This window comes from Monodelphis domestica, chromosome 5, assembly GCF_027887165.1.
Source record: "Monodelphis domestica isolate mMonDom1 chromosome 5, mMonDom1.pri, whole genome shotgun sequence".
Taxonomy (NCBI): Eukaryota; Metazoa; Chordata; class Mammalia; order Didelphimorphia; family Didelphidae; genus Monodelphis; species Monodelphis domestica.
In genome coordinates, this window is record NC_077231.1 from 315,842,655 (window position 1) to 315,867,717 (window position 25,063).

Consider the following 25,063-nt stretch of genomic DNA (forward strand, 5'->3'; position numbering starts at 1 on the left):
ATTTCAGAGATTATCTTGTTCCAAATCTGTCATTTTACAAATTAGAAAACTGAGACTCAAAAAAAGAGAATCATGTACTCAGGGTAACATTAATGATATATTATAGCCAGAATCTGAAACCAGGACCTGTGGGTCTGGACCCAGTCTTCTTTCTTCTAGATCTCTATGGTACTCTAGATACTCTGTGGTAACCCATAGATTGGACCCAGTACATGCATATTTAAAACTTAGTTCATGGTGAAGGTTGGCCATCTATGGTGGGTGAAATATAGAATTGACCCAAATGCCGTAGACTCTTTCCTTCTTATTTTGAGAATAGACTAGCAATTCTGGTGGTACGGAGAATGAGGATAGCTTGGCCTCAGGAACTGATACTTTCTTATAATAGAAGAGCTACACCTAAGTCATAGTGTGTGCGTGTGTGTGCATGTGTGTGTGTGATTCAGTGCTATTACCCAAGACTCCAATAATGATTTTCAGATCTCATTGCATATTTTCTTTGTCATTCTGAGTTACCAGACATGAACTCTTTTGCAGATGTCTCCAATAATGGGCAGATGGAGGGCTGTTTCTTTCAGATTGGTCTGCTTTATGCTGACTTTTCCATCAGGTGCCTCATTCTCAGCAGACCTGTTCTGTTCTTCATGGCTCCTGGTCTCCAAGTCTCATCTATGGTGATTCATCAAAGCTCTTCTACTGGTCTTAATTCTTTAATATCTTTTAAAGCTTAAGCATTAACAACCTTGGGCAAGTATTGCTTAGGGGCAAACACAGAATAATGAATGTGGGAGCTGGGAAGGATCTCAAGAATCATCTGATCCAACCAGATCCAAAGAAATTGATTGATTGGTCCAAGGTAAAACAGGTCCTGGCTTTGCTGTAATCAGAGAAACCAGACTTTTTCCTCACTGCTTGGCACGTAATTGGAGCTTAATAAATGCTCATTGACTTGACTATGACTCTGAGTATGAGGTTGACTACAACTGCCTAGAAGTTGTTTATATTCCTTAGTCAGTGACAAAGGATTTCCTTATGAATCTGAAGGTCCAGATATAATCAGTTCAGCCTGTCCACTAATCCCCTCTAGTGGATCAGATGTCTGAAGAATTCAATAGCCAAGATTCTAGGACTTGGCCAAATACACTGACCTGAAGTATTGCTGTGAGTTTAAATGGGTAGAGATAAGGTCAGCCAAATGGATCTAAAAGGTCTTGGTTGGAGATAAGCCTACAATATCTCCTGAGTGTACTACTCAGGACCTCACCACCCATTGCCAAGGATTCTAAAGTAATTTTCTAAAGGGAATGGTTTTATGAAGTCACTCTCATGATTCAGAACTTTTTAGTGACTCCTTACTACCAACAGAGGGGGCAGCTAGTAGTGCCATCGTAGACACTAACTCATGACCCTAATCAAGTCACTTCACCCTTTATTGCCTCACTGTCTTCCTCTGTAAAATGACCTGAAGAAGAAAATGGCAAACCATTCTAGGATCTTTGCCAAGAAAATCCCAAATGGGTCATGAGGAGTTGGACATGAGTGAAGAATGACTGAACAACATTACTTCCAAGATTAAATATGAATTCATCCTTGAACTTATTATTTTTATGATTAAGTCCTAGCTCTTCAGTTTTGTTTTCCATTACCACTTTTCAAGCATTCTTAGTTCTAACCCAAATGAATGAGAGTTGTCCCACAGCTTTACTAAAGTCCTTTTGCTGGGAGTTTTAAGAGACTAGTGTAATCACAGAAGGCTCAGACAACCAGATTGAATCAATCAAGTCTAAACTGGGTATGATTCAGCCTTTATCAGTTTGAGAAGACCAAAGTGTTGATTTATTAGATGAAGACGAATGATGTTCACAGGAAATCTCTTATAGTGGAAGGAAAAGATCAGAAACACCTCTGGTCTACTTATCAAAACAGATAGTCAATCAAGCACTGAATTAGTCACTCAGTGAATTAAGGACTGAGTCAAGGCTCTGAGAGGAACCTTTTTGGAAGTAGGATGGGAAGAGAGTTTTTTTTTTTTTCTCTTTCCCTCTCTTCTCCACCTACTCTATCCCCCAATCTTAAAACAAACAAACAAAAAACCAAACATTGGATGAGGAAAAAGAAAGAAATCCATTCAATCTTGAGCAGAGGACAAAGAAAATATGTCCAGAGCAAAGAAGAGGCTATCTGTTCTCCCATATTTGGTCATGAAAGTGTCTATCCTTATGATGTCCTGTCTCTCATTAAAAATATTACATGACTCCTTTAAGTTGTATGTATTTATTTTTTCCTGATTTAGGTGAATGAGCATTCCAGGATAGGAGCTGCCAGGATATCTGTTAAGTTTGGGAGACCGCAAATCCCCTGAGGCACAGCAATAAAAGGGAGACAGGAACAGTGACTGATAGAGAGCGAGAAGCAGTCATCAGAGATGTCAAAGAGTTTCAGAGAATGAGGCCTCTCATGGCAGAAAACCTATTCCATCCATGGACCAACACTCAAAACTGCAGAAAATGACACCTTAGAGAATCAAGATTAGGGTTCTGTGTTGGGGAGAAGAAAGACTTTCTAAATCTAATTGTGTAAGATTCACCTCCCTCCCTAAGTTCCATCCCACTTGTACCCCTTGAGCTGTGTGTATATATGGGAGAATGTCCTCTAGCCTTGGGAAAAATGCTTCCTAACTATTCTTTTCACTGTAACTTAAGTGAATAAGTGTTTTCATAGTAAATAGCCTTTCTAAAAGCTATCATTAGGAGGTGCTGATTGGGGATTTGTGACAATATTAGAAATCCTTGCCCTCTGATTTCACCAACAGAATAAGGAGTCAGCCTACATTTGGAAACACAGTCTGCCATTTTGAGTGGGACTTGGGGAAATAACTCCAGAGCAGTTGCTGAACTGTGAAGGCTCTGTCCCAGATAACACTGGAATCCTTGAATTTCTATGGACCCATGGGAGAAATTCTCCATCTGAGACCCTCATTCTTGGATGCCTTAGTTTTGCCTTTGGGGGGAAAATTAGCACTGGGTTAATCATTCTTCTGTTAAATACCGATGTAATCCAAGGCTACATCATATAGTTCTATATGTCAAGAGAACAACAGATGATTTTGCAAGAGACTGCAAAATTCCAAATCCCATGAGAGAAATGTAATAGGGGTTTTGGGAACTCAGTGGAATTCTGTAATTTATAGTTCAGAGGATTACAGTTCAAGCATTACTTCTCAGCTCTGAGAACAATCTGAGAGTATTGTGATCTTTGAACCAGAAAGGTGGATCTGACTTATGCCTGAGAGTGCTTAAAGAGACACCACACTCAGTCTGCAAGAGAAAGATGGAAAGAAAAGAGCTAAGAAGAGGACAGCTGTATCTCCAGGCTCATCAGGACTTACTGAGTCAAACTTAAAATACTCAGTAGCACAAGGACAAGTCCTAAAAGGGGAAACTGAGAAGAGAAGCTAAAATGTGGTGAGAAGGGGGAAATTGAGTGAGTCATCAGGCTCTGCCAACATCCCAGAACAGTATTGCTGATGTTATCTATCAGTGGTACTTACTTACCTCTTCCACATTTGAGGGAAGGAAGTTCTCCAAAAGTCTACTTTTTCTCCAACTTTCCCTTCTTCTAACTGTGTCCTAAAAGATTCTTCAATATATCCAGCTATTTTCTTTTGTAAATACATTTTACCTCAAAAAGGAAGTAGTCAGGGAGTAGCTAGAGATACCCCAGACTTTGAATTATTTATTGTAGGTAGTCATACTTCTGCCCGAATGTAAGGAATTTTCTTAATTGGGAGTTCTGAGCTATCATGGTTGTAGTAATAGCTTTTCACATGCTATAAACTCAATAAAACAGCACAGAAAAAAGCCACATGACCCTGAGGGCTTTAATATTGGCACTACCTTAAAAGCCAATTCGTTATTATAACAGGATGCAGCTAATTAAATAGAAAAATCTATACATGTATTCCAATTGTTTAATTAATCTTGCAGGGTCAAGGGCTTATTTTTGGAATTCCATCTAACTCTAAACAAGAATGTACAATTCCCTTTCGAGAGCTATTTCTCTCACTTACACTTTCATTGTCAGTCTGGATTCCCCACGGGTGACTAATTACTGCTCTTAGGGTTCTAGCCATAAAACTGAGGGACTGAATTTCTGGTACTTTAATTCCTCCTAATGTTCTTTCCATTGAGTCTGGCCAGTCAGACTCAATTAGATTTCCAAACAGATATTGGCTAAAATGGTATAGGAAGGACAGTTGTTATAAAACATCCATCACAACTTTGGGATGTATATTTTTCAACAAACACTTGCAGCATCAATGGAAGACTGGGGCACAAAGAAAATAAAAAGACATATAGAGAATATGGGTGACAAGAAGATTCCTCTCAATGCTGAACTCACAGGAGAGTCTGGGAAGTGATGGTGTTGATGGTAGATGAGTCCTCTGCTATTCCTTTCATTAAGTGTCATCGTTGTTGTACTAGTCCAGTGATGGCAAAACTTTTAGATACTGAATGCCTAAACTGCAATCCTCATGCCACATGTGAGCCCCTTGCCTTACCCCAGACAGGGGAGGGAGGAAGCACTTCCATTGGGCCGCTGGACAGAGGGGAAGGGGAAGTAAAAAATGTCTTTAGGAGCAGTGGAAGGGGGAAGGGAGAAGACCCCTCCATCATGCATGTCGTAGGCTTGCCAACACAGGACTAGTCTATTTACTTCTGCGCTGTGGTAGCAATTTTGGTTTTCAAGCAGTTATTGCTGCAGGTCTGTTTTTCTCTGGTGAGTCTCTCCAAAGATACTAGCCATGCCAATGGAAAGGATAGCACTGATCACTACTGCTATGATCACCATGTAGTTCCAGCTGCTGGGGGAACCCCTGGAACTTCTGAACACATAAGAGGGGCTGAGCACTTACATCCTAGAATATCTATTTCCTCTAGATTAGGAAAGAACCCAGATAAAGACATATGAACTAGATAGCACTGGCTACTAGGGGGGTGCAGCAGATCCTGGAGTCATGAACTCTTGAGTCAAACAAATTCAGCCTCAGACTCTGAGTAGCTGTGTGACCCTGGACAAGTCAGATAACGCCTATTTTTTCTCAGTTTCCTCTACTATAAAAGGAATAACAACAGCACCCAGCTCCAAAGGCTGCAGAGAGGATCAGAAGAGATAATATTTATAAAGTGCATGGCACATAGTGGGTTAATAAATTCTTTTTTCTTCTTCCTCTTTAAATGGACTGTGACCAGGGCTACTGCCACTCCCCTACCTAATTCTTGCTTCACAGCCCAAAGTGAAAAAGATCAATCGATGATTGGACAAATCACTGCTTCTGAATAGAGACTTCTAGCTTAGCAGCATCTGAGTCATCAGTTCTGGTTCTGCAGCTAGTTGGGAGACTTTTTTACCATCACTCAGGATTAACCCCTTCCTCAGGTAGGCATAGCTTGAACCAGGGTCCCTGCAAGTTTCTTCTTCTCTGCAAGCAGAGAAGACCTGCTCAGACTCTAAGATCTGGTTTGTCTAGAGGTCAGTTTGCCTCAGGAACAGAGTGAGGAACTGGGGTGTTGCTGTGTGATGAAGGGGGCAAATCTTATCCAACTCCCCTCTCAAATTAACTATACTGTTATTTTTACTATATTTATTTTGCACATCTATAAACAGTTGATGTTTCTCCAGTTATGTAGGTCTGCCTTTATTTGTATAAACAATGTTTTATAGTTGTATTCATATACTTTCTGTTTATTTCTTGGTGGGAAGAGTTCCAAATATTTTATCCACTCTGTAATAATTTTAAATGGAGTTTTTCTTTCTAGCTTTCCCTGCTGGGGTTTTTGATTTATGTAGATTTATTTTATAGCCTACTAATTTTGTGAGGCTATTACTTCATTCATTCATTTTTTGTTGAGTATATACCATGATATCATCTTCCCCAAAAAAGTTTTGTTGCTTCTTTGCGTCTTCTTATTTCTGCAGTTTCTTTTCCTTTTATTATTGCTAGCTAGCATAATCAGACTACCAAAGAATCTTAGTGTATAGAACAAAAGCAAAATGAGAAAAGTCATCTGGAGGAATAAAAGTTCAAGAAAATCAAGAGAAATAACAAAAAAAGGGAGCAAGCCAGAGAGGTGATGGCTAAATGTCTAAAATGAAATTATACATTAGTGGAGAGAGCCAGTATAGAACTTTGTTTGGTTGACCGTATATATTTGTTATAAGAGTTTTGTTTTTCCTTTTTTCCCCCTTCCTGGTGGGGGAAGGATTTTAAAGGAAAAAAGTAGCTTCTTACTATGGAGAAATCCAATTTAATTTTCCAAAATCAAACCACCAGAGAAGAGAGGTCTTTTCAGAACTCTCTTTAGAACCGTGCTCTTTGATTTATAAAGAAAGTCTTCTGTCCAAATTACTGGGGGAAAAGCGCATCTTGCTGAATCCTGACTTCTTGCTTTCCCAAGACTGCTCTGTGGAAATGAACTCCTTTTGTCAGGAACAATAAAACTTGAAAACAAATGATGAAAGCATCCCAGAAACCTTTCTTGCAGTTTCAGGTTCAGCTGTTTCTCATGGCAAGCCTATCTCTAAAAAGTAGGTCATTTCCTCCACCAAATTAACTAAATGTGTCCAGTCTTTGACCTTCCATAAAATCCGATCGTGTGGGCCAGTGTGGTTGGTCATGGGGTGCTCTGTTTCTCCCTGACTTGGCAGGCAGCTGATTTGCTATTCTTTGGGGAGGTGGGGACATTGCACCTCTGCCTCTTGAGGCTGAAGGAGGCTCCGATTCCCGAATGGTGCCACCAACTTCCTCTGCTGGAGATAGCTCTTTGCTGTCTTTGGGGGTTTCCCATGAAATGAAGCTAACTGAAAGAGAGCACCCACAAAAGTCAAAGCAGAGTATGCAGCTGATGGGACAGTCCAGCTTGCACCTTCTTCAGCCACAGAATGGACTTGGTTTGGATCTTAGGGATATGAGTCTCAAGCCAAGGAGAGTTAGTGCCAATGGACTGATTAAGATTTTTAAAAAAGCAACATTTTTCATTTCCTTCTTTTTATGCCTTCCTGTGTTAATAGAGGAGCATAAACGAACCACAGCTTGGCCTTGCTGCAAATGAATAGCAGAACATCTCAGACAGAATTGTAATAGAAAAGTCCCTTAATTAGAGACACTTTTCATGGTTTTTTTTTTTAAACCAAAGCTTTTCCGACTACAGACAAGAACCAGGACAGAGAATTATCTTCACAAGATCAGAATATCTCAGATTTAGAAGGAACCTCAAGACCAAGAATCCAACCACTATCTGAATGGGGAATTTCCTCTCGAGAATCTCTGAGAATTTATCATTCATTTACTTGGAGACTTTCAATGAAGGAAAATCCCATTTTCTCTCCAGCTAGACTGACTTTCTGACAGGTAATAGCAGAACAGGAAATGATTTGAAAACTTCTTGTTTCCTATTCCTTGTTCATTCATGGTAAATGACTGAGTTAAACAGGCTGCTCAAAAATGTTTTGGGCTTTCCCCACTCTTTTCCACACCAAGAGGGTAGATATTCTGTGTTAAGTGAGAGTCTGAGGTGCCAGGAGCTATTTCCAGAGAAAAGATTGCCAGAATCAAAGGCAGAGGGGCAGCTAGGTGGCTCAGTGGAAAGAGAGTCATGTGTGGAGATGGGAAGTCTTGGGTCCAAATCTGGCCTCAGAAACTTCCTAGCTGTGTGACCCTGGGCAAGTCACTAAATCCCAATTACCTAGCCCTTAACACTCTTCTGCCTTGAAACTAACACTTAGTATTCTTTCTAAGATGAGGGTTTAAAGAAAAAATAAAAAGTTCAAAAGCAGAAGGAAATGGAAATGGGCATATGTGTGTAGCCTACTTCTGTACCAATAACTACAAAGCCATAGAATCTCAGACCTGGAAGGGGTCCTAGGGATCAGAGGGGCCAACTTCCTTCTTCTCCTCTTGAGGAAACAGAATTGCAGAGAAGGGTAATGATATTGTGATCTGTGCTGAATTTAAAGCCAAAGGACAAGGGTTCAAATCTCAGCTTTCTCACCGACTGTCTATAGACTTTGTTGCTTCATCTCTAGGGGTCTCATTTTCCTCATCTGCAAATTGAGGGGTTGGAATAAATGGCCTCAAGTTTCGTTCTAGCTTTAAATCAACAAACTGATCTGAGTTTAGATTTTAGGTATAGCCAGCATTTTTATAAAGCTTTAAGGTTTCTCATTTGGTCCTCATAATAAATCTCTATGGTATGTGCTATTATTCTCATTTTACAGTTGGGGAAATCAAGGCTGATAGAAATTACATGATTTGCTAAATCATAAAGTTAGTATGTGTTCGAGGCTAGATCTGAATTCAGGACTTCCTGATCCTAAGCTTAAGGCTCTATCTATTGGCACAGCCGAGGTAAGACTGATCTCTAGGCTGAGTTACAGGCTGCTCGTTTCAGTACAACAGATCAGTGTCCCTGTTGGGATTTGACCCAGGTGATTTTTCAGGGTTCTGGATGAACCTGAATCAGCTTTGATAACATTTCTGCTGATGCCAAAGGAATCATATAATAAATAACATTTATTTATTAATTATATTAATTAGTAACATATAACCAATAATATTTATTAATTATGCTAATTAATCAATAATAAATAAAAGCATAGATGCTGGCTGGCTGGATAGTCCCTATGGCTGGACAAGAGCATGTCACCCCTTAGCAGGGGTCCCCCAGCTTTTTATAAAGGGGGCCAGTTCACTATCCCTCAGACCGTTGGAGGGCGGGACTATAAAAACCTAACCCTAACCCTAACTGGGCAGCAATATACACAGTGTGGAATCCCCTCCCCCAGATGGCTGCTCACCATGCTGACATTTTCCATTGTGCAGCCACATAATCCTTTGTGCAGCCTCTTTCCAAGGCGCCATGCAAAGGATTATGTCACTGGAAGTAGTATTGTATGTGAGCTACACTGTGCTTTGCTGCCTTGCCACATACGGTGCTCCTCTCACTGACCACCAATGAAAGAGATGCCCCTTCCAGAAGTGCAGTGGGGGCGGGATACATGGCCTCGGGGGCCTCATGTGGCCCGTGGGCCATAGTTTGGTGACCTCTGCCTTAGACGGACAGTACTAGAAGACCGATTACCCCCTTACATCTTGATGATTAATAGTCATAAAAAAGAAAAAAAGACAAAGAAAGAAAAGAGAATGAAAGGAAAGAGTAGCTAGATTCTTCAATGGATGGAGCACCAGTCCTAGAGACAGGAGGCCCTGGATTAAAATTTGATCTTGGATGCATCCAAGCTGTATGACCCTGGACAAGTCACTTAACCACAATTTCCCAGACCATACCATTCTTTTGCCCTGCAACTGATACTTAATATTGATTCTAGGATAAATGGCAAGAGTTTAAAAAAAAAGAAAAAGAAAGAAAAAAAATCCCAACAGCTCAATGAAGAAGATGTCTCCATAGCGAATCTAATGAACTCTTTAAGAGAATTTAAATACAGATTGCACACTTGCCATCATCTGTGTATCACAGACCTCTCTCTATTTTATTCTATTGATGTTGCCACACCACAGTGATAAAGGAGCTCAGTGTCTAGTCCTGGAGTGTTGGTCAGCGGTGACAGCAGCAAATATGACTGAACCCAGGGGAAAACGGTTCCTGCCTTCTCTGCACCATGGGAAGAGGCATTGTCTCATCACCTGAGTGAGGAGGAGGAGGAGGGGTAGGAGGCAAATCCTTCTGGAACTCCATACCCAGAGGATGTTACCTGGAGGGGAAATAATTGGCAGCTGTGATGGAAGCAAGTTTGACAGGGAGAAGAATGAGGAGACCATCTCAATATCATGAGAGTGGAGATGTGGTCCTGAATGACAGAAATGACTAGGGGAATAGGGAGAAACAGGGATGTGCCAAAGCTAGAATTGATGCCTTTTTGCACTAAGCACTTATGAAGCACCTACTACATACAAAGAGATGTGTTCGTTGCTGGAAATACAAATTCAAAACAAACAATAAACAGTCACTTGTCTCACAGGAGTTTAAATTCTATTAGGAGGAGGCACCTTGCAGACAGATTGGTCACTGGAAAATGCAAAGTCATTTTGGGAATCAGGAAAGACCTTGCATAAGAGGTTATGATTAAGCTAATTCTTGCAGGAAGATTCTAAGAGGGATTCTAAGAAGAGAGAGGGGGTGGAGGAAGAGGAACAAGCGGTCAGTTTGACGAAAATATAGTGTGTGAAGGTGAGTAATGCATTTGTTATTGTTGCTGTTCAGTCATCTTTCAAACATGTCCAACTCTTCATGACCCCATTTGGGGTTTTCTTTGCAAAGATACTGGAGTGGTTGACCATTTTCTTCTCCAGATCATTTTACAGATGAGGAAACTGAGGCAGACTGGGAAAAGTGACTTGTCCAGGATCACACAGCTATCAGGGATCTGAGGCCAGATTTGAACCCATGAAGATGAGTCTTCCAGACTTCAGACCTGGCATAATATCCACTGCACCACCTACCTGCCTGAGTAATGTATATTCAACCTAGAAACAGTTAGAGATAGAGATGGAAGGACTTTAAATGGCAAACAAGGACATTTATTTATCTTAAAGACAATGAAAATTCTGAAACTTAAGTAAGACAGTAATCCTGTCAGGTGTATCTATCCATTTGGTAGCTGTTTGGAGGATAGATTGAAGAGAGAAGAAACTGGATGTCTGAAGACAAACTGAGTCTTTTGCAATAGTCCAGGCAAGAGGGGATCCTCGAGGGCTTGAACTAAGCTTGTAGATTATATGAGCACAGAAATGGAATGGATGAGCTGAGTGGATGACAGATAAATCCAAGAATACACAATGATAGATTAGGAATCTGAATAACTGGAGATTTGGTGGTCTTTTCAATAGAACTGGGGAATGTGGTTGGAAGAAGAGGGCTTGGGGAGGAAAGATGAGTTCCACGTTGGCTAAGTCGCATTCGAGATGCTTCTGAGACATCCAGGTAGAGATATCAGCAGGGAGTTGTGATACTTGTACAGCAGAGGGGCTCAGCTGGGGCTAGAGATGAAGAGATGTGACTTATAGATCACTGTGTAGAAAGAAGACCCAGGAAGAGATGCGCACATAGGGTTGGGGCAGCAAAGGAGACTGAGACTGAATAGTTGGATCTATAGGAGGAGTTAGGAGAAACTCCATCCAGATTTTCTCATCCTATGTGATTCCCATTCATGTAATTAATAATAACTATAATTATGATATCTAGCATTCATGTAGCACTTTAAGGGTTGTAAATCACTTTGCAAATGTTATCCCATTTTATCTTTACAACAAGCTTAGGCAGCAGATATTATATTATTCATTGATAGTATTACATTATGAGTACACTATGATTATTTCATTGTACAGATGGGGAAACTGAGTCAGACAGAAGTTTAAGGGATTTTCCTTGGTTCACTCAGTTAGTGACAGAGGCTCAGATATGGCCTGACATCAAATTCAGTTCTCCAGCCATTGCTTCACCTAGATGCCCTTCACCAGAAATCTTATAGAGAGGACTGACACTGGGTAGTTAGCTGAAAGCATTTGGGAAATTCATCTGTTTCTTCTTTTGCTCCATGACCAGATCACTTACCCTTTCTGGGGGGTGGGGGCAGTCTCTGATGATTCTTTTATTTTTTCTCCACTTCTGCAAAAGTCAGGGGTGGCCCTATGTTGTCATTCACTGTGCATTCCTTGATTGCTTGTAGGGGATATCCAGGACCTTCTTTCTGTAGAGATGATTCAGGTTCTGGTGGCTGACTAGGGCATTCTTCAGTTGGTCAGAGCAAATGATGGTTGCGTGTGCACATTTTGATTTGATTTTAAAATGTTCTGGCTGTGGCCAATAAGGGAATTTGACTTGCTTAATTTCCCTCCCCCTTTTCCCATCTCTCAATAGGATGTGAGGACGTGGTAAAAAGAAATGATTAATAATGAAATACTAAAATAACAATCCGAGAAAGATTTTCCCGCATGCACACACCTCCTTCTCCCCTCCCAGTAAAACCAACCCTAACCCAACAGGAGACAGAGTCTCAACCCAAAGGAACAAATATCCAGTGGGGATCAGTGACAGGCTATTCATGCAAGGGGGCTCTTCTAATCATGCTCTGTGGCTAACTGCTGACTACACCATGCAACAGAAGAAATGAGGTCTGGCATTCACTCACTCAGTCAGGCATTTGTTCATTCATCCATTCATTTGTTAGTTCATTTGTTCCCTTGTTCATTCAATAAGTATTTATGATGTTCCTACTCCTGTCTACGCTGGATCCCATGGTAGGTTTTGGGAGCTAAAAGACAAACACACACACACAAACACGCATCACAGCATCACAAAATCTTGAGTGCCGTAAAGGATCTCGGGATCAGTAGTCACCTCATCTAACCGGTACATGAAAGGAATCCCCACACAATCATACATAACAAGTGGTAGACTGGCTTCTGCTCTGTATATCAGGTTGTGGCGTGCTCAAACCCCCCTCTATCTACTAGGCAACCAGACCACATACCATCCAAATGTGCACTTAAGACACCTCACCAACTGCTTGTCTCCTCAGAGATCTACTTCTCCTTTCCTTTCTTTTTTTTTTAACCCCCCGCCTTCCATCTTGGAGTCAGTACTGTGTATTGACTCCAAGGTAGAAGAGTGGTAAGGGCTACACAATGTGGGTTAAGTGACTTGCCCAGGGTCACACAGCTAGGAAAGGTCTAAGTCCAGTTTGAACCTTGGACCTCCTGCTTCTAGGCCTGGTTCCCAATCCACTGAGCTATCCAGGTGGCCCCTCTTTTCTTCTCTTCCTCATGCTCTAGTTACATTAATCCAATGAGCAGAACCATTAATTCTCTGAATGGATGGGTCATATACATCAGCTCTCCATCCCGGGACTCTTCAGACATAATTTCCCTTCTGGAGCTATCATTTCCCAATATAAATTCCCAGTACTGACCCCTTAATGTCAGAGACTATTTGCATTTTTTTTTTCTATTTGGATCTCTAGTGCCCAACACTGTGACTCATCCTAAACACATCACAAATGCTGTTTTCATTCATTCATTCATTCATTCATACCCATTTATAAATGAGGAAATTAAAGTGATAGATCTTAGGTGGTTTGTCCATAGTGACACAGCTAGTAAATGACAGTGACAGCACTAGAACTCAGTTCTCTCCAACTCTAGGTCTCTCTTGGCCCCATAAGGACGCATATGAAGAAAGGTCATTGACCTGTCACTTAGTAGGTAGAGGGAGCAATCCCGTCTATACCTCTTAGTGTTCTTGGGCCTCACTGCCTTCATATGTAAAATGGTTTTGTGGTTGGTTTGTCCTTTCTTTCCAGCGCGAGGATACCATTAACTCAAAGCATCATCATTGAAGTTCTGTCTTGTAGGGACACCACAAAGAGCAAGGTCCCATAGAAATCAGTCTGCCCATTCATAGCGATTATTGTGGTAGCGAAGAACAAAACCCAAAGTGATTCCCTATTAACTGAGGAATGATCAAATGAGCTGTAGCATATGAATGTGATATAATGTTCTTATGCAATAAAAATAACTGTGATGCAGCATGGGAAGACCGTGCATACTAATACAGAAACTAATGACTAGGAACTGAAGAATATACCCAATACCTCTATGACAATAATAAAGCATGGTAGAAGCCAGACAGACACCGTGGAGTTATAATGAGAGAGGAGGTGGGGGGAAAGTACCTTTTCTCTTTTCTTGGAGCATTGGGGATTATGGGTACGGAACAGCATATATATTGTAATGTCAGAAAACCTAGTTGTCACCTTGGTTGATTTTTGCTTGGCTGCCTTTGTTGATTGTAGGGAAAGTTCAGTGGATAGGTTAGTGGGGTAATCAGTACTCAGGCGTTACTGCAAACTAAGACTATAAAGGTACAATAAAACTTGAAGGGAAAAAAAAAACAGATGGACAAACTGCCTCAAGTCAAAAACAGATGAAGTAGAAGACCCCAAACCTGCCAATTGGTTGAGAGATGGGTCTCTGAGGAGCCCCTGAATGTCTGGTCTAAGAGAGGGAGACTCAGTCTAAAAATAACAAACAAACGAGCAGGAGGAGGGTCCTGGGGTAAGCCCAGAAGTGAGCAAGCTGGAGAAGAGAAACTGCATTTAGAGTTTCAGACACGCATCAGCCAGGCATCCTTACTTCCCTATGTAACCAGACTCCACTCACAATGTGGTGAGTGGAATCTCAGGCCTTCTTTTTCAAGATCATTTTTATTCCCATTTCTTCTTCTCTCTTAGGAAGCTATTCAGACAAAAAGGTTTCACATTTGGAGAAACCCCTACAAAGGAGGAGGAAGGGAAAAAAAGGGCAGGAGAGTCACAAGGAGGTGAGAGAGAGGAGGGAAATGCTGCCTAATAATGTTGGCAGTCCAGTGAATCTTTGGCCAACCTGCCTGCGTGACCGCTTGGGTCTTGTCTTCAGATGAAGCTATTCAATGAGTGAACTGGCATTCATGACGTCCCCATCCTCTTCAAGGTATTATCTCAAGTGCCTAAAAGGCAAAAAGATAAAGGAAGCCTGGTCCCTGACTTCAAAGTACTTTACAATGACTTAAGGATGAGGAGATAAGGGCAGTTTTTATGGATGTTTAGAGTATTTAGAGTACTGAGCCTAGTCAGTCTTCTTGAGATAAAAGCTGGCTCCAGACACTCATACCCTAAGCAAGTCATTTAAGCCCATTTGCCTCAGTTTCCTCAACTGAAAAATGACCTGGATAAGGAAATGATGACCTACTCTAGTAACTTTGGCCAAAAAAAACTTAAATGGGGCTATGGAAAGTCAGGCATGAATGGAACAACTGTAAAAGTGTGAGGAGATCCTATGTATCCTAAGCAATCAAAAACCCAGATGCAGGCCAAGAATGCTGTGGGAGATCCAAGGCAGGAAGGAAGGGATAATTCTTCATGAGCTGATTGAGAATCAATAGATAAAAGAGAGGACTCTGCTCCTCACTAGCACTGAGGCTATGCTCAACTGGCCATTAGAAGGACAAGGGATGAAGACAGACCATGGTGAAGTAGGATGGGAATTAGAGTCAGAGGATCTAGTACTAAAACCACTTCTTATGTTTACCACCTGAGTGATGTTGGGCATGCCACCTCCTTGACCCTCAGTTTCTTCCTCTGTAAAATGCGGACATTGGATTAAATGGGCTCTGAGGTTCCTGCCTTTCAGTTTCAGCTCTATGGTCTGTTGGTCCTGATCTACTCTTCAGCCTTGGCACCTTCCTGCATCTCAGGAAGGAGAAGTTTTGAAGTTTACCCATTTTGAGGTAATTTCACGGTTACAGAGATATCTCATGCTTAAGACCTGATGTTGGGTCTTGTTTCCATCTTCCCGCTGACAGTGGCTGGCACTGCCTTAGTTTCACTTCCATCACATCCAGCAGATATCATTACAATCATCTGGTATAGTAGATGGAGTTGGAATCTGGAAAATCTGACTTCTGTCAGTTATCTCTAGTAATCACAGTGAGTAGAGCACTGTGCTTGAGATAAAAAGACCCGAGTTCAAATCGAGCCATATATATATATATTTGTTTGACTCTGGACAAGTCACTTCTACTGTTTGCTAGGTGCCTCTTCTGTAAAGTGGGGATAATAATAGCACTGACATTCCAAGGTTCTTGTGAGGATTAAATGAGATCATACCTGCAAATATGTTTTTCAAATGTTATAGCACTCAATATCAATAATATGGAAATAGGTCTTGATCAATGGCACACGTAAAACCCAGTGGATTGCTTGTTGGCTACTGGAGGTGGGGAGGAAGGGAGGGAATCATGGAACCATGGAAAAATTTTCTTAATCAATTGATTAAATAAAAATTTTTAAAAAGCGAGAAATGTTAGAGCACTAGTTGAGTGCTAGTTATCATTATGATTGCTAACTTTTTGATAACAATGATAAGAAAGCTAATATTTTTGAAGAGTTTCTTTTTCCTATCTGAAAAATGGGTATAACCATACTTTTATGAGTTATTGAGAAAGCATTTATTTGGTGAATATTCAATGAGATAGCATAGATTAAGTGTGAAAACAATACATCCATTCCAGGTATTATTATTATTGGTCACTTGTCTCCCAGTTTTTCCATCTTCTCTTCTTATTACCATTAATCAAATCTTCGTAACATTCTTCTTTCATCCAGTCATTCATCGGAGGACTCATTCCCTTCATATAACTGCCCATTGTAAAAATGGAGATTTGAACCCCAGACTTCAATCCCCAGAAGTCCTTGCTAGTTCCCAGAATTCCCTATAATTTCACCTGAATTCCCACCTGGGCTGAGAACAAAAATTGTATTTAAACTGACTCTCCGCCTACTTGGGCGGTCTCTCTGCTTCCGCTTCTAGGTTCGGGCATCTCTCTACCAAGCAGGCAAAATGTAGTGAGTAGGTTACATGTGCTTTCCTTATTTTGTATTTTTTTATTTCTTAATTCTAATAATATTTAATAAACCTCTAAAATATAATACTTTTAGCAGAGAAACTAATTTTCAATGTTACACCATTGTCCACAGGAGTCAGTGCAGCCTTGCCTCCCCTCCTTCCCAGGATATAGCTTGCTGTGCTCTAGCTTTCTCGATGCTCAGTTGCTTCATGTGTGTTCAACTATCTATGATCCTGTATGGGGCTTTTCTTGGCAAATATAGTGGAATGGTCTGCTATTTCCTTCTCCAGCTCATTTTACCGCTGAGGAAACTGAGGCAAATGGGATGAACTGACTTGCCCAGGGTCACACATCTAGAGAAAGTTTCTAAGGTCAGATTTGAACTCCTGAAATGAGTCTTCCTGATTCTAAGCCCACAGTCTCCTGTGACATTATGTTGCTTCTAATCTATCCAGTCTAATCATTTACTTCTACCCCACAAAGCTCTTCTCCTCAGGCTGGAATAAATCAAGTCAAGTCAACAAGCATTTTGTTAATCACTTTCTATGCAACAGGAACTGGGTATAAGAATAGCAGAAAGAAGTAAGACAGTGCTTGGCTTTAAGGAGCTGAATTCGAATAGGAAAGATGACCAGAAAGAGCTGAACAAGGAAAGGAAGGAGGCTTTGGGATCAAGTGTCCATCCACACAGTGAAGAAGTATGGAAAATCAAGAGAAGAGCTTGGAGCCAGGTTCCTCCCCTCCCCCTCCTGTCCCATCCCATCCCTCAAAGGTGCCGGGCATCATAGATCTGGAGCCATTAGAAATCTTTTAGTTGAACCCCTTCCTCATGTAAGATGATTGCATTAACTTTGATCAAGAAAGAAGAGGACTTATCCAAGGTGACACGGAAAGTAGCAAAGGTAAGATTCAAACCCAGTGCCTTCCTCTCTGAATCTCATGTTTCTTCCTCAGCCCCATGCTGCCTGCATTTGTTCCAGACACTTAGCCACTCTCCCTTTTTCTCATGACCTTCACAGATCTTTCTTCCAAAGTGAGGCTTCTGGGAGCATTGGATCCTAGAGGCAGAGATGGAAGGGAGCTTGAAGGCCTTTTCACTTTGCCCCATCGTCTTATTGATGAGCAAAATGAAGCCTCCCAGGATGTTCGTGTGGCCAGGACCCTGCCTTCTAAGCAGCAAAGCCTCTGGGCCAGCTCCTTCTCAGTCCCCGCCTGGGCTCATGCTGCTTTCTCCCTTCTCAAACTCTCAGACTCCCCCACGTCTGCCCGTGTGGGCTGGGATCCTAGGTCGCTTCGGGCTAATGACCAGCCCCACATTGCCCAGTACGTGGTTTGGCCAGTGTCCTCCCCACAGTGCCACGCTGCCTCTAGTGGCAAATGGCGTGAGTGACAAGCAGAGCTTTCTGTCTAAAGAAAAAGGGCAAGAACCGTAGAAGGCATCCAGCCCGCCTCGGTTTACCAGGGAGGGAACGGGGACTCAGAGGGCTGACGGGACGCGTCATCGACCCGCCTCTTCTGCGGTCCAGTCCGAAGTAGAAGGCGCGCTATCCGGCTCCACATCTGCTGCTCTTCCCACCAGGCCACCCAGCACCAGAGTCGAGCTTGGGGGTGGATGATGTGGAGGCAGAAGTCCGGCCTTGGCCTGGTGGCCTGGAGTGACCCAGCGGCTCAAATGAGGCATCACCATCCGACCCGGGAGGAAGTGGTAGGACAGAGCATTCCAGGCCAGACCAGCGGAGCCGGCCCAAAGAAAAATGGCAGGCCTTGGGCGGGGAAAGCTGCTCTTCCTCCCCGGAGGCTTTCCAGCCCAAGGGGACGAGCCACGTTTGGGGTACGCTGGGGAGATTTCTGTTCGGTCTCACGTTGTATAAAATGACCCCTGAGGCGGAGAAGCGCCGCCCATGATTCCCCTCCCCCCCTCCGGGATTCTAGGGCCGAGACCTGGGTGGTGTCGGGGCCGGAGTATTCTCGATGGCCGTACACGAAGCTGTCCCAGTGCCGGGCGCCCTTCCAAAGAAACCCAGGCGAAATGTCCCCTGGAGTCTCCCAGGAGGAAAGGGCTTCTCGCGCCTGCTTGGGAAGTATTCCTTTGGCAACATATCCAAAGGGAACTGCTGCAGCGTAGAGGCTGTCGGTGAGAAGGAGCCGGCTGCCCCCTCGGCTCCCCCATTCCCCTTCTGGACACGTCGGAGACCTCTTTCCTCATGCAGACTCCCCGAGGCCAGCCGCTCTTTCCCGCTTGGCTTTCCATTTCCTGTGCCTTGAACGCAGCAGCCCTTCAAGAGAGCTCTTCAGTGGACTGACCCAGGTTAAGCCTAAACTTGCCTTTTTGCAACTTTTACCAATTTCTCCTGGTTTTTCCTTCTGAGGTGGAGAAGAACTTGTCCTTGTCTTTTGCCTGGTAGCCATGAGTGGCCCTAAGAGAGTGCTGTAAGGTTACAGGCGCTTTACAAAGATCATTTCTCCTGACAAGAACTTGGGTAGAAGGCGTTATTACCCACATTTTACAGATGAGGAAACTGAGGCAGCTAGAGACGCTATCATTGACGAGCCCAAGGGCCACCCAGCCAGTAAGAGTCTCAGGCTGAGCTCAGCCCTTCCTGGTGACAGATCCACTCCTGGAACCTTTGCACCTTGACCCAGCTGAGTCCTCTTCTCCCCAATACACACCCGCAGTTGCCTCAAAGGATGCTCCTCTGGAGAATGCATCCCAAGGTCGCCCTCCTCAGGCCATTCTGTCGTGCTTCTCCCATAGCTCAGGTGCATGTCCAGGACTCCAAAGGATGCAGGGTTCTAGGACAGGAGCACGTTCATGCCCTCCATAATGATTCTCCAGTGGCTCCAATGGGCCTGGCTATGGGCGACTGAGGCTGCTCCTTGTGGTGCTGGATCCTAGGCAGGTGACTGAGACTGGCTCCCTCAGACAGGGATGGAGAGCTGGTGGATGGGGGGAAGGAGGATCCCAGGTAGCAGCCATCAGGGAAGCAGGACAAGTAGAGAAGCAGCCTCCTCTCCTGGCAGAATGGAATCCACAAGGCAGAGCAGCTCTTGCCCCCTCCCCCAGTACACCCCAATGCCTTTCCCTTTCCTGATAGTGGCCTCCCAGGAGCTTAGATTCCTCCTTAGATCTCTTATGACTCATGGGACCACGAGCACAGGGTTTCACTTGGTCTCACTTTCTTATTACAGAAAAATCAATCCGTGTACACTCATTAAATGCCTACTATGTGCTGGTGAGACAAAAGAAAAGGCAAAAGGCAATACTGGCCCTCAAGGAACTTACAGTCTAATGCAGGAGAAAACTTGCAAACCAATATGCACATTCACAATAAATAGGAGCTAGGAGAAGGCAATTGGGTGGCTCAGTAAAGTCATGGCCCTGGGTTCAAATTTGACCTCAGACACTTCCCAGCTGTGTGACCCTGGGCAAGTCATTTAACCCCCACTGCCTAGCCCTGACTGCTCTTCTGCCTTGGAAATAATGCACAGAATTGATTCTAAGATGAAAGGTGAGGGTTTAAAGATGAACAAGTAGGCAAGAACTGCCAGAGGAAAGGCACTGGGATTCAGAGAGGTCAGGAAGGTTTCCAGGAAAGCCGGGAGGTCAGTAATCTAAGCAGAGGAGGGACAGCATTCCAAGCATGGGAAGAGAGGATGCCTAGCCCAGGTGAGACAAGTATTGCTTGATCTTGAAATAGGGAGGAGGCCAGTGTCCCAGGACTAAAGAGTCTTTATGGGAAGTAAGGAAGGAGAAGACTGGAAAGGTTGGAGGGGAGGATGATTTTCCAGGGCTTCCCATGCCAAATGCTCCTAAAGGCCATTTTGTATCTTTTCCTGGAGACCCTTTGGAGTCACTGGAGTTCAGTGGGTAGAGGAGTGACAGGGTCAGACTTTAGGGGCCGAATGGAGAAAGGCCCAGAGGAGGGAGAGGCTGGAGGCAGGCAGACTCATCAGCAACCAGGACAGTCATTGAGGACTGAAGGAGTGATGAGGGCTTGCTCCAAAGTGGGAAGGGTCGGAGGAGAGAAGAAGGTGGATGTCAGAGACAACAGCTGAGCCTCGCCACCACTTTGGATGTGTGTGTGGGGGAGAGATTGAGTGAGGAATCCCAGGTGACTCCAGGGATAACTCTTGGTTGTGAGTCGGAGGGACTAGGACCATGGCGTTGCTCTCTCAAGTAATGGGGAAGCCTGGGACAACATATTTAAACTGGGATATGTCCAGCTTAAGCTGCCTACCTGACCTCTAGTTTGAGATTTCTGAAAGGCTACTGGAGATGTGAGAATGGAGGTCAGAAGGGATACCGAGTCAAGATAGAGAGATCTGAGAATAATCAGCAAGAGATAGCGATTCTGACCATGGGAACTTCAGAGATCACCAAGTGAAGCAGTGTAGAGGGTGAGAACCTGGTAGGATGCACTAGATATGTCCTAGAAGAGTTACTTGAGGCACAGAGGGGTTTTGTGCCCTGACTGGGGACCCCAAGCTGATGCCAGGTAGCTTCTCTCTAAGCTTAGCATTATCTCCATTAGACGACACTGTCAAAAATTCAGATCTGGGAACATTGCTTAATAGCTCTCTCCTTTAGGAGTTCACTTAGAATAGTTTTCCCCTGAAAACAGTCAAAAAAAGGGACTATAAAGTTTAAGGTTACCAAAAGTCTAAAGCAGTAGGCTTTAAAATGTTTTCATTTCTTTAAAAATATTTTTCCATGTTTACATGACTCATTTTCTCTCCCTCTCCTCTCTGCTCTCCCCTCCCAGAGCTGATAAGCAATTCCACCATTTGTACAAATGTTATCACTTTTATTTTTTAAAGCCAAACCCCAAATCATATGCTCATATATACAAGTGATAAGTGATAAGTTTTTTAAAGCGAGATTTCTCAATCTGGGATCTAGAAACTTTTTTTTTCCACATGGTGATACTTTTATTTCAACATAATTGTTTTCCTTGGTAATCTCATATATTTTATTTTGTGCATTTACAATTCTGAGACGGCTCCAGGGACTTCACCAGACCATCCAAAGCCATGACACATGACTAAGATTCAGAACTCTGGTCTAAAGGAAAATGTTTTAAAGATGATTCTAAAGTAGTCATTGTGTTACAGCCACAGAGGCAATGGGAGTATGTGACACCTTTCAGTTCATAAGTTGCTTCTTCCCAAAAAAGGAGGCCCCCAAACTCTAATGACTCTTGTTTTCTACGACTTATTCTTTCCTGACATAGCTCTACCCACTTGAACCTTCCCTTGTCACAGAAAAAAAACCAAGTCAATGAAACAGATTGACTAAATGACCTTGGTGGATCATGTTTGTTGTGTTCTATCTCCATAGTTCACCTCTTACTCCAAGCTTCTACCTAGATGAAGACTGGTTTCACCATCAGTTCTTCAGAACCAAAATCTCCCTCTCTCTGACTCTCTGTCTCTCTCTCCTTCTCTCTGTCTCTGTCTCTCTGTCTCTGTCTCTGTCTCTCTGTCTCTGTCTCTCTCTCTCTGCCTTTGTCTCTGTCTCTGTCTCTCCCTCTTCCTCTCTCTCTTTCTGTATCTTTGTCTCACTCTCCCTCCATCCCCCCTCTTCATCTACCCATCTATTTGTCTATGTATTTACTTATCTCTACCCATCCACCCATCTATCCATCCATCTCTATGTACTGATTTATCTTCCTATATATCTATCAATTTGTCCATCTATCTCTTCATTCACATATCTATTTCTGACGACTCATATATCCATACCTTTGTAGCTATTTTTTCTATGTATATATCTATGCTTGTATCTGTCCACAAATCTATCTATTCATTTAAATATCTATATCTACCCATCCATTCATCTATCTCTAGAAGTCTATTTCTCTATAAATCTAATAGTTAAGAGATCCCACATGAAGAACCCTAGCTCTGATCCTTCATTTTAAAACTCTTGAAGTGGAGGGATATCATCATCAATGTAATCAAAAGAATTGTCCAAGCAAATGATGACAACCACCACTGAAATATAGCTTTGGAGGCCTCCCTAGACTTTTTTTTTTAATGACTGCAATTTTTTTCAATATCCTATTATTAAGGAATTAACTGCTCACTTCTGGGAGGCAATTTAAACCTTCTGAAGAAGAAAAATTGGGTCAAAATTTGTAATAGCTTTTCAGGTTGTTTCACATACATCTTGAATGACTGGGGGGAGGGAGAGAGAGAGAGAGACAGAGACAGAGACAGAGACAGAGACAGAGACAGAGAGAGAGACAGACAGACAGAGAGAGAGACAGAGACAGAGAGAGAGAGACAGAGACAGAGACAGAGAGAGAGAGACAGAGAGTCAGGACATCTCTTGAATGAAGATAATTACTCATTTCTTGTTGCTAGACTCAGTCTTATGATGCATTGCTTTGTCTGAATTTATATTTCAAATACAGTTTAGAGAGCTATGTCCAACTTCTGCTGCTATTTCTGAGGCAATATGAAGTGACTGTTCTGTCCCTCAGTTTCTTTACTTGTTGGAATTTTGAGTTTATCCCATAGCAGCTGTATTCCATTGAATACTTCGTGTCTTCTGACTTGAAATTTGGGTTCTTAGAATCTCAAGCTTCTTCCAGAGTTCACTCAAGTGTCTTCTCCTACACAATGTCTTTCTTGATTACTCCAACTACTAGCACACACCCCCACCATTTATTTGGGATTTAATCATTTGTGCACACATTATTTGCCCCACTCTCCAATAGATTAACTCCTTAGAGTCATATGCTATTTCCTTTTTCTCTTTTCATCTCCAGTACCAAGTGTAGGGTCTACTGTGGAGATAGAAAATAATGTTCATCGAATGAATGAATGAACACAAGGATGACACTTTAGATAATGTCTGAAAGTCTCAGATGACCATACAATCATCAACTAATCAATCAATCAACTGATAAATAAATTATCCAGGAGATAGTAGTAATTCCAATGAAAATAATGGTTCAAATTTCTAGAGCATTTAAAAGCTTGAAAAACTGAATGAGTGAATGAATTAAAAAAAATCATTTCTTAATCCCCTACTATGTGCTAGGTATTGAATTACACATTCAGAATACAAATGCAAAAGAAAATTACCTGCCCTCAAGGAACAACTAGAGGAAACTTCACATGGAGGTAGTGAAGGCCATGGAAGAACCTTTTGCTTGGAGCAGTCATGGGGATGTCTTGATCCTGTATACATTGTCTCTTTTGATCCAAATAATAAACATGTGAGGGAGGGATTCTTCTCATTCCCAATTCATGGACGAGGAAAAGGTTAAGTGATTGTGCTACTGTCTCACAGCTATGAAGTGGCTGAGGTACAATATTAGTCTTCATCTTACATTATGTCATCCTGATATCACTGGGCAAAACTGAGCATATCTACTTATCGTCTCCACCCATATGAAGGGCTCAATATGAATGGCTAACAATTTTACCTCCCATACTTTATGCTCCTGTCCAAAGTAATCTCAGTCTACTGTAGTCAACAGTATAGACAGCCACAAATGAGGAGAGTCTAAACTCCAAGGCTGGAGTCTGTGCTTGGCTACTTACTATTCATCTGACTTTGTATAAATAATTTTGCTTTCTGGACCTCAGTTTCCTCATCTGCAACATGATAGAATTGGAATAACTGATATTTAAGATCTTTCTCAGATCTAACCATGTGACAGCCTATTTTAAAATTTGAGATATATATGTGTGTATATTTAAAATAAGCTACATGAATGCTTGTAGACTCTTTTATATTAGTCATTTCTATACATACACCTCAAGAGCCTACCACTGAACCCAGAATTTAATACATCCTTATAATAAAGAAAAACAGTTAAGCAAAGAGAATCAGTACTGTAATTCCTTCTGGAAATAGAGGCAACTTTTTGCTCTTCTAGTGCCTCTTCTCTTTCTGGGAAGGAGGTCATTCTGTTTTATTATCTCTTTAGTGGGATCCTTAGTTAATTTTAAAAGGTTTTTAGAGTTTGACTTCCTTTAAGTGACCTTTTTGTTTAGATTGCTGTAGTGTACAATATGCTTCCCACTTCTAATTAATTTACTCTGGATTAGTTCATAAAAGTTTTGTTTCTCCAAATTCCTTGTAATCATTATTTCTAATTGCACAATAATATTCCATTATATTCAGATGAACAGCTTTGTTTAATCCTTCTACAACTGTCCATGAATCTCATCTTTACCTACAAATACTAAGAATGAGTTTTAATATGATTTAATATTAATTAGGTATTGGTAGAGTATATAGTATTGTTTGACTGCCCCAGATCCTTCTAGTCTGACCACATGAAAACTTGCTGCTCTTGGGGGGTGCCCTTCCCTGCTTGAGTTCAATTCATCTATACCCCTGACCAGGAGTCAGATTGCTAGACTGCTCACCCTGCTGGGATGATATGGTAGTCAACTTATTTCTTTTTGGTGAGATGAAGGACCATGAGACCTTGCCATCTGGTCCATCTCTTTGTGTTCCAGATTCACTCCATTATCATTTGATCTGTGGATGCAGCCCATGGACTCCGGGGGCCTTGCCATCTACCTTGATATTACTTTGTTAGGACTGCCTGGCCTTTCCATACACCCTGCAACTGACTTTT

The 25,063-nt window shown here is 42.3% G+C and overlaps 1 protein-coding gene across 9 annotated transcripts in view; it reads left to right on the forward strand.

Moving 5' to 3' along the window:
* MACC1 (MET transcriptional regulator MACC1) overlaps nt 1-25,063 on the forward strand; it is a 175,073-nt gene that overhangs the window by 43,042 nt on the left and 106,968 nt on the right. For 3 of the 9 annotated variants that reach the window (XM_056800530.1, XM_056800528.1, XM_056800533.1), the window contains exon 1: nt 17,208-17,362. The exons of 3 other annotated variants lie outside the window; for them this stretch is intronic. The gene's annotated coding sequence lies outside the window, so the exon portion shown is untranslated. Of the gene's footprint in view, nt 1-17,205; nt 17,363-25,063 lie in introns of those variants that run through there. 3 more of the 9 variants (XM_007505398.3, XM_056800534.1, XM_056800537.1) reach the window with 2 other exon arrangements.